Source organism: Gossypium hirsutum, chromosome A06 (genome assembly GCF_007990345.1).
Source record: "Gossypium hirsutum isolate 1008001.06 chromosome A06, Gossypium_hirsutum_v2.1, whole genome shotgun sequence".
NCBI classification, from domain to species: Eukaryota; Viridiplantae; Streptophyta; class Magnoliopsida; order Malvales; family Malvaceae; genus Gossypium; species Gossypium hirsutum.
Genome location: NC_053429.1, coordinates 81264808 through 81275771, shown reverse-complemented (window position 1 = coordinate 81275771; position 10964 = coordinate 81264808). Strand labels below are relative to the sequence as shown.

The window sequence follows — 10964 nt, the reverse complement described above, 5'->3', positions numbered from 1 at the left end:
AATTGAACATTTGGACTAGACTTGGATATTCGTACCATAACATTGGGTGGTATGTGAGCTAGTGTAAGAAATGTCCGGGACATGCATCGGCATTGAGACGAGAGCTAGTGTAAGACATGTTTGGGACATGCATCGGCCTCGGGATATACAAGCTAGTGTAAGACTTGTCTGGGACATGGCATCAGCTTGTTATGTGTCAGTGTAAGACCTGTTTGGGACATGGCACTGACACCAATAGATGAGAGCCAGTGTAAGACCTGTCTGGGACATGGTATCGACCTCGATATATAAAAGTCAATGTAAGACCTGTCTGGGACATGGCATCGACTTTAATGTGCTAGCCAGTGTAAGACCATGTCTGGGACATGGCGTTGACATTTTATCTCATGTTTGGGGTTATTAAGTATCTGATAATATTCTAAATGATTCAACGAAAGATTTATGATTTGTATCAAAATGAGAAAAGTTATGACCATGTGGTGAGTGGTACACGTACCTACTTGAAATGTATGAGATGTGGGCTCAATATATGCCATATGAATTGTATTGGATGGTGATGAGTAAGTTGTACTTACGTCTATTCATTGTATTCATGGACAAGCTATGAAATGTTATGACCATATTGTTGTATAATAATTAGTTGATCTATTTTCATGCAACTTACTCAGCTTTATGCTTACTCCATTTCCCTTCTATTTTTTTATAGTGCCGCTAAAGTAGCTCGTAGATCATCGCCTACGTCGGAGAAGCCAGACACACTATCATTTTGAAGCACTTGGTATAGTTAGCACTTTTAATTTGATTATGGCATGTATAGGATCTTTTCATTTTGTTAAAGTGTCACATTTGTTTTGGGGCCAAATGTGTTGGCTTAATTTAATACTTGACTCATTTTGTATAAGGCCATGAATAATGGCTAATATTGAAAGTTGTTTTACGAAAGCAAGAAAGTCTTTCACGAATGTGAACTGTTGCCATGGTCGTATATGTATGAAATGTATATAGGCCTTAGTTATGGTTGCTTCATTGAAAAATAATGTTGTGATAGACTTGGGTATGACAGATTATGTTTCAGGGTGGCAAGGGGCTTAGTAGGTAGCCTCATATCGTCCACACGGGTAGACACACGGGCGTGTGTCTAGCACATGTGTGACACACGGTCGGCCCTGTAGGCGTGTTGTTTGACCGTGTGGCCCCTGCACCTTGATTTTGCAAGTTAGTATGCATGGTAGTAAACACGTGGGCAGAGACACGACCGTGTGTCTCAACTATATAGAGGAGACGACCTCTGGCCACGGACGTGTGCCTTGGTCATGTGCCCCAAAATTATTACTGACGTCAGAAACAGAATGTCAAGGATTTTAGACACGGGCTAGGGCACGAGCGTGTAATGGCCGTTTGAGGGACACGGGCAATGGACACAGGCCATAGACATAAGCTCAGGGCACGGGCGTGTCCCCTTGTGATTAGGCCGTGTGAACTACACGGGCCTTTAGCACAGCCATGTCATAATGGCCACACGAGCGTGTGTCCTACTTTAAGTGGCATTTTTTAAAGTTTCAAAGATGTTGGGATTAATCTCGGGTTATTTCCAGAAAGTGATTTGGGCCTCATAGGCCCATATTAAGAAGTTTTAGATTAAAAGAGAAAAGTTTTAAGTTTGAACTAGTTTTCATGACTCGAAAATGATTGTATGCATGCGTTTAAGTCAGGTAATGCCTCGTGCCCAGTTTGAGTCTCGGACTCAGTTAAGGGGTGTTACATTTAATGTTATCAGAGCTATGGTTTAGTCGATTCTAGGACTAGCCTAGCGTGAGTATGAGTCTAGCTATACATGCCATAATTGTATATTGATAGTGTGGTGAGTCTTGACGAGATAAATTGTGTTTTTATATATAGTGAATGGATCCTGATGTGGAAAGTAATGCACCGACTCCCACCGAAGGGACTGCGCAAGTCGATAGTGGGCCCATGACAATGAGTTAGGGCGGAGGGCCTAGAGAAGCTTACCTCCACATGATGGATGCATGGTATTCGAAGTTTATTCATGCGAATCTGAATACTCCACCTCCCCTACTTCCCCCAATTCCTTAACCCTTTCATATAGCTCCCCAAGGAGCAGAAATGGTTAGAAGAGAGAAACCTCTAGTGGATAGAATTAGAAAGCACGGGGCCGAGGAATTTCGGGCAAATATTGATGATGACCCGAAGAGAGTAGAGTTTTGGTTGGAAAATACAATTAGGGTCTTTGATGAGCTATCATGCACACTCGAAGACTATATGAAGTGTGTAGTGTCACTCCTACGAGATTTAGCCTACAAATGGTGGAACACTCTAGTGTCAGTCATACTGAGAGAGTGAGTAACTTGGGAATTCTTCCAGGAAGAATTTTGAAAAAAGTACATTAGTCAGAGTTTGATAAACCGTAATTCATATATATTTTTACCCCATGTCTAACACATTTTATACTTAGGTGAGCATATGAGAGTAAAAAGGGCGAGAAACGTGTCGAAAACGGAGAAAATAGACCCATGTGGGAAATCAACATGGCCTGGACTTCCTCACACGGGCGTGTCACACAGCTGTGTCCCTTTGGTAAGATCGAAACACGACTTACACGGGTAAGTCACACGTCCGTGCCCATTTAACAGCCTTGACCACGGCCTTAAGTAATCGCACATAGGTGTGTCCCCACCGAGCCCAAGTTTTTTCCAATTCGAAAAAGGCCAATTTTGATGGGTCTTAGGAATTCTAAAGCCTATTTAAACACCAGAGGAGGCACTTAGAAGGGGGACGTAGAGTAGGAAGCAAGGAATTACTCAAGGAAAGCCGATTTATCCATCTCAAGAGTCAGATTCATCATCAAGACTGAAGATCTCCCTTCAAGTTCCTTCAAGAGTTTTGGGTTTTCGTATGTTTTGTTATCTTTATGCTTTTGAGATGTTTTATTTCATAAATATGAACTAAACCCCTAAATACCTAAGAGGAATGAAACCTAAGATAGATCTTGTTATTATTATCTGAATTGTATGATAAATATTTGACTTGTTCTTAATTCTGTGTTCTTAATTCTTGTTTTAATATTCCAGGATATTGATTCAAGTTAACGCTCTTATTCATAGGAGGAATAGACCCTATCTAAGAGTAAAATTGTCATAATTAAGCGGAGTTGATTGCGCGCCTAGAGATACGGTGACAAGATTTTGCCAGATTAGGGTGAAACCTAATAAGGGAATCCATAGATCGAGTTAATGCAATTCTAGGGTGTTAATTAGAAAGAGATTTCAATTATTCAACCTAGGGTTAGACGTTATTAGTCTCGAGAGAGATAATAATATAACTTAGGGACTCTACGGATCAAGTCAAATGAATAAATCGTCTGATTCAGAGTCAAATAACAAGTGAAGTCTAGGTGGATTTTTCCTTAAGTATTGTCTCAATCAATCGAATTTTCCCAAAAGTATTTTCCCAAGGTTTTTTTCTGTGCATTCTTAGTTAGTAATTAGTTTAGATAACCAAACCTCTTAATTTTTAGGCTAGATAATAAAAAGAAAGTAAATATTAGTACTCGTAGTTCCCTTGGGTTCGACAATCCGGTCTTGCTGAACTATACTACTGTTCGATAGGTACACTTGCCTTATTAGTCTCAAGAATGATTCATTTATAAATCTTTAAAACCTGTTACAAATATCATGCATCAAGTTTTTGGCCTCGTTGCCTGGGAACTAGGATATTAGGAAAACTCTATTTTTATTAATTTATCCATTTATTTTATTTGCAATTTAAGGTTTTATTTTATTTTATTTTCTAATTCTTTATTTATTTTTTTCTGACAGGTTTTTCTAGTTTACGACCAGAAGAAACCCGTCAGGACCACTACTTTTTGACAGTGAGATCGACCGTACAGTTCGCACAAATAGACGAGAAATAAGGCGAAGCCTAAGATACACAGAGGATGAGCAAGAGGACGATACTTCAGCCATAACCGAGGAGATGGCTGAAAACCAAGAAAATTCACTACCTCCTGCGATTGCTGCTGATCCAGTAAATTAGAATCTTGGTCCACACACTATGTATGATTATGCTAAACCTAATTTAACAGGAACTGAGTCAAGTATAGTTAGACCTACTATTGCTGCAAATAATTTTGAACTGAAACCTAACACAATTCAAATGATACAACAGTTTGTTCAGTTTGATGGTTTGTAGGACGAGGATCCCAACGCTCACTTGGCAAATTTCCTAGAATTTTGCGATACATTTAAAATTAATGGCGTTTCTGATGACACCATTTGCCTTCGGTTGTTTCCTTTTTCATTAAGGAATAAGGCTAAACAATGGTTGAACTCGTTACCACGATGGTCAATCACTACTTGGGAACAAATAACTGAAAAGTTTTTATTAAAATATTTTCTGCAGGCTAAAACAACCAAATTACGTAATGATGTCTCTTCTTTTGTGAAGATGGATTTAGAAACACTCTACGATGCATGGGAGAGATACAAGGACCTTTTGTGAAGATACCCTCACCATGGGTTACCACTCTGGCTACAGGTTCAAACGTTTCATAATGGCCTGAATCCTTCGACTAGGCAGATGATTGATGCAGCCACTGGTGGAACTATCAATAATAAGACACTTGAGGCAGCTTACGAATTTATTGAGGAGATGTCACTGAATAACTATTAGTGGAAAGTTATGAAGACAAAGCCGACGAAAGCAGCTGGTGTTTTTAACCTCGATGCAATTACTAAGCTATCTAACTAAGTAGAGCTCTTAAATAAAAAGATTGATGGTTTGTGTGGTTCTACTCAGGTACATCCAGTGATGAGGTGCGATTCGAATGGAGGAGCAGTATGCACAGAATATCAACCCTTCAACCCTAGTATCGAGGAGGAACAAGTCCAATATATGGGTAACAATAAGTCTAGACCCCAAAATAACCGTATAGTAACACATATAATGTAGGTTGGAGGAACCATCCCAAGTTCTCGTTGGGCGGTCAAGGAAATCAAAGGCCACAACATCCTCTGAGTTTTCAACAACCACCTTACCAGTAAGAAAAGAAGCCGAACCTTGAGAAGAAGTTAACAAAAGTCATCTCGACATCAGAAACTCATTTCCAGAATACCGAGACAGCCTTTATGAACCAATAAGCATCAATCCAAGGGCTCAAAACTCAGATAAGCCAACTCGCCAAACTAATTTCTAAATGACCACAAGGTAGTTTGCTGAGTAACACTGAATGTAACCCAAGGGAGCAAATCAATGCAATTACCATTCAAGATGCAGAAGGGCTAGTTGCACTTGAACTAGAACTAAAGCAAGAAACTGTAGTAAATAAAGGTAAGGGTGAGGTGGACCACAATGACAAGAAACTGGTAAGTAAAGAATACAAACCTCGTGTGCCATACCCAAACGCGACAAGGAAAGACCGCACGGAAAAACAATTCGGTAAATTCCTTAAATTATTAAAAAGTTTACATATTAATTTATCGTTTATTGAAGCTCTTCCGCAGATTCCAAACGTAGTCAAATTCTTAAAGGAGCTTTTAACAAATAAACGAAAGTTGGATGAGGCATCGCATGTGGAATTGAATGCAGTTTGCTCAGCCATATTACAGAATAAGCCACCTAACAAATTGAAAGATCCAGGGAGTTTTACGATTCCTTATTTAATTGGTAGTTTAGATGTTCATAATGCATTGGCTGACTTAGGGGCAAGCATTAATGTTATGCCTTATAAAATGTTTAAACAGCTAGATCTTAGGAAACCCAATCTAACTAGGATGAGCATTCAATTGGCTGATAAAACCATTAGATTTCCTAGGGGTATCATTGAAGATGTTCTTGTTAAGATCGATAAATTTATATACCCAGTAGACTTTGTTGTTCTAGACATGGAAGAGGATAGTAATGCATCTTTAATTTTAGGACGACCCTTTTTAGCGACTGCTAGAACCATTATTAATGTTGGCACAGGTGAACTCACACTTCGTGTAGGAAACGAAACAATCACCCTTCAAGCTCGTAATTCGAGTAAAACATCGAAAATTGAAGGTGGTTGTATAAATTATTCTACTAGTATTGATCATGTGGTGAAACCTTCTGTGCAGGAAACAGTTACAAAGAATGCATATGAACCTTGTTCAAACAACAAAAAAAAGATCTATCTATGAAGAACGAAGGCTACAAATCGAGAAGCTAGATGAATGGTGGACACAAAAATCGAGAACACCCGATAAATCGAAATCGAGCCAATACGAGCTCAATACCTCACCAAATCAACTTAAGGTTGGAGACAAAGTACTACTAGATGAAGCAGATCCTCGCATTACCACTTCTGAACCTAATGAAGAAATTCCTCTTACGGTACTCAGTATTTTCCCATATGGTACAACCGAGGTAAATCATCCCAAATTCGGCACATTTAAGGTAAACAATACTCGTCTTAAACCTTATGTTGATAAAGTTTTATAGCAGGGATGAGGAGTGTAAACTCCTCGCACCACCTTGACCATGCAGAAGAGAGGTAAGTCGAGCTTAGACTATAAATAACCGCTTCTCGGGAGGCAACCTGAGCACTAACAGTGTTAATTTCTTTAAATCTTAGTTTTTAACATCTAACATACTAACCGAATCATGGAACATAGGCTTTCTAAATACCATATGGCTAGGCACACGGGCGTGCATTAGGCCGTGTGAAAATAGGGTAAGATTTTTCCCCAACACGGGGTGCGATAAGCTGCCAAAGCCGTGCGATATGGCCGTGGGCGAAACTGCTAGAATAACACGGGCGTGCAACACTCCCGTGCCTTGAAACCGTGGTTGAAACTGAGAATGTAACACAGGCATGCGACAAGCCCGTGCCATCCACCTGTGGTCGACACTATCAAAATGAACACGAGCGTGGACCTATGTACACGAGCGTGGGAGAAGGGAACGAAGCAAGACACGACTGTGCGACATGACCATGTGCACCAACACACCCAAAGAACACGACATGGGCCAAATGTTAGACGTGCCCAAATTCAAAATTCGTGAAACACACGGGCAAAAATTAGGCCACATGGGCATGTCCCATGGCCGTGTGCCCTAAAATCTATATAAACCCCTCACTATTCAGCATTTCCCTTCCCAAAAATCCCTAACCCTAGCCGCTGCAACTCCACATACCCTATCCCCCACGCCCGTACGCCGCCTACAACACCGATTCTGACGCCCCAAGCTCCTTCTTTTTTCGTTTGTTTACTCTTTTCTCTCTATTTTCTTTAAATATGTTGCTTATTTCATGATTTCTATGCTTTATTGAACTATTTTGAATGAATATTCAAAGTTAAAATATTAAAATACTTATGCTTGTTTATAAAAATTCTATCATTTTAGTTACTACATTATGCTATACTCTTTCATTTTTCCTTATTTCCAAGAAATTTATACTGACCCACATGCATTCATTCATTATTCCCATAATCCTATAACTTGATATATTTAGTTGTTTTAGTTTATATCATCTAGTACGTAAATCTCATGAAATATTCATATTTATTCTTGATTTTTCATACTATTCTTGGGGCATATTGATTGAACTTCGATTTTTCAAATGTAGGTACAATGTCGTCTTAACGTGGTAAGAAGACCACTGTTCTCGCCTCGAAGAAGAGGAAAGGAGCAGCGTCATTGTAACACCCCTATCCCGTATCCGTCGCCGGAATAGGTAAAGGGGCATTACTAGACTTGAAACTCATATCAGAACAGTAAATTTTTTTTTTGAACATTCATTTAGATAAATACTAAAGACAGTCAGGGATACAATTTAAACTTCTATAAGTACACATTCAAAAGATGCCATTTTCGCATGGCTTATATACATTAACCAAAATATTCTTCGGCCACTGGTCTATTCTTTACATGCCATAAAATAATTCAAAACATAACAGTAACAAGCAGTGGATAGTGATAGTGTGACTAGTTGCTGACGATCCCCGACCCTGTAGCTTCCAAATGAGATTTATAAAACAGAGGAAACAAAGTAAACGGAGTAAGCATTACAATGCTTAGTAAGTTTTAAGCAGTGTCAACAGATAACAATCAAATTATAACATAGTTGTTCGTATTTTTTTTTTATTTCACTCTTCCTTCGGGCATACCATCCCTTTACCGAATATGCACATCTCATCATATATAATAGGCAGATAAACTTTCACATAAAAGTGAGCTCATGTGACATAGATATATTGTATAATTTCACATAACCCCTCACACTGATCCGATGTCACATAATCATAGGAATAGTCTCATAGATTGCTCACGTATGTATCACATAACTACCTTATGATTTAGTTCAAATCAAGCTCACATATAAACTTGGAGTACATACCTGTTTAACCTTTCGCATTGAATATATTTATAAGCAATTCTTATTGCGAAGTCTTATAGCTTTAAACTCTACTTGGATTATCGGTGAGACCTTTAGCTCAGATGAAATCTCCACACGAAGTCAGCGGGTCTTAACCCAGACATAGTCACCACGTATGGTCATCTGGTCTTTAATCCCAGGTTTACATCATAGAGTTTCATGCATATTTATTCACATGTTACAACATTCACATCGACTATCATATTTGTAATTCATTTACCTCATCAAATATCTAATAAAACACACCTTCCACCGTCTGTCATTTGGCCACAATATATATATACACATCTCATACATATCTCACATTAGCCATTTGGCTTTACCACGTATCCATCTCATACACGTTTTGCATTAGCCACTCGGCTTTACCTCATATCCATCTCATACACATTTCGCATTAGCCATTCAGCTTCGCCACATATATACACTTCCACGTTCATCACATTGGCCATTCTACCTTATCACATATATGCATGTTCACATTCATCACATTGGCCATTCAGCCTTATCACACATATGCATGCTCACATTCATCACATTGGCCACATATGCATGTTCACATTCATCACATTGGCCATTCGGCCTTATCGCACATATTCGGCCTTATCACACATATGCATGTTCACATTCATCACATTGGCCATTCTGGCCTTATCACATATATGCATGCTCACATTCATCACATTAAAATCCTAAATCAAAATATAAATTTTCATGTATTCACATCACAATTATCCAAATATACTTCGCATACCACATATACTTTCATGTATACACTTTGTCTTGGCTGAATCTACATCTATCATTTTCCAATGAATAATTCAATTTCATGCCATACTATCATTTCATATTCGAATACTTATAACTTACAATTTCACAAATTTTAATATCAAAGATCCATCTAACACTCATATATCATTTTACAATATCACAATTTAGAATTCACGTATGGGTTTAATCAATAGCTTATGAGCAACTAAAACAAGTTTTATCCATGTTTACAACATAACCACAAATTCTCTACAAGTTGTTTTCCTGAGCAACAGCCGTTAAATTATTTGTAACTAGGGCTACAAAATTCCAAATTACGTGCCGTTAATTTTACCTAAAAATAGACTCGTATATCCTCTATCCACAAAATTTTCAGAATTTTTGGTTTGGCCAATCAATACCAGATGTTTCTTAAAGTTTCCCCTATTTTACTGCTTGACTACTCTGATTACTCTTCACTAAGAATTTAATTTCTCATTGTACCAAATTCAAAATATGTTTTCGTTTATTTTGTTTGAAACTAGATTCATTAAGGAGTCTAAGCATATAATTTTATATTATAATCATTTTTGTACGATTTATGATGATTTTCCAAATATAGAACAAGGGATTTTGGAGCCATTCTGACTCTGTCTCACACAACTTTGAAAATATCATTATCGGCAACCCCTTTACTTACGCGATTTCTTTTATATGAAACTAGACGCATCAAGCTTTAATTACATAATTTATTCAGCCTTTAACTCAACTCCCACAATTTATGGTAATTTTTCCAAAACACGCTACTGCTGCTATCCCTAGCAGATTTATACAATTTACTCTGTAAAGTTCTCATTCACATATTTAAAACATAATATCATGTATGCCATCATTTAGAAAAGTCATTGACCTTAATGTATATACATAATTCATATTCATCCTGTTTTAAAACTTAAAACTTACAAAGGAATCAAACTCAATTACTTAAGAACTTACCATTGAGTTTAAAAACATATCATCATATATAAGTACTTCTTATTATCACATACAAATCATAATTTAAATATCACTTTTATAATAACCAATCGGCTAAGGCTCATAGAAGTGACTTTTTCCTTATCATTATACTATAGGTAATTACACCAATTCATAGTCCCATCTTTACCCGTATTCCATATCATTCTTCGTTATAACTAAACTTATATGCTAGAAACTTACCTCGGATGTTGTCGAACGATTTCAACGGCTATTCGATTACTTTTTCCTTTCCCCTATCCAACTTTGATCCTCTAAGCTCTTGGGCTAAATCAAAAAAAAATTACTTCCCAATCAAACATATTCATATAGCATCCATATACATTTTAAAACCAATTCATTTGAATCAATTGACCACTTAAGTCTATTATCATTCATTTTCAAATTTGTTTACTTGATAAGTCACATTAAACAATTATATAACTTCGAAACATAATATGTTTTATAGAATAGGCTACGATTGTTGTTATTATTTTATGCCTATTACACCGACATCCATTTTGCATACACAAACAAAAATTTACATAACTTACCCTGCTTTATATACACAAGTTTAACTATATGCATCCAAACGCCTCTACGACTCAAGGTACATACACAAGGCATTCGTATATCTATGCCTATGTGTGACTATCACAATTGAATGATTACTAGTCTTATGCACAACCTCGGATTCACATAAATAAATATTTAACATGTCATTAACTTATAAACCCCATTCGGCCCTAATCAAACAAATTTAACTTCTATATAAAGATTT

General features: G+C 37.4%; 1 non-coding gene across 1 annotated transcript; it reads right to left on the bottom strand.

Moving 5' to 3' along the window:
- Positions 1-4431: 4431 nt before the first annotated feature.
- Positions 4432-4538, bottom strand: LOC121231234 (small nucleolar RNA R71). Its single transcript, XR_005929299.1, has one exon. It is a non-coding gene; the product is annotated as a small nucleolar RNA R71 (small nucleolar RNA).
- Between the last annotated feature and the right edge of the window lie 6426 nt (positions 4539-10964).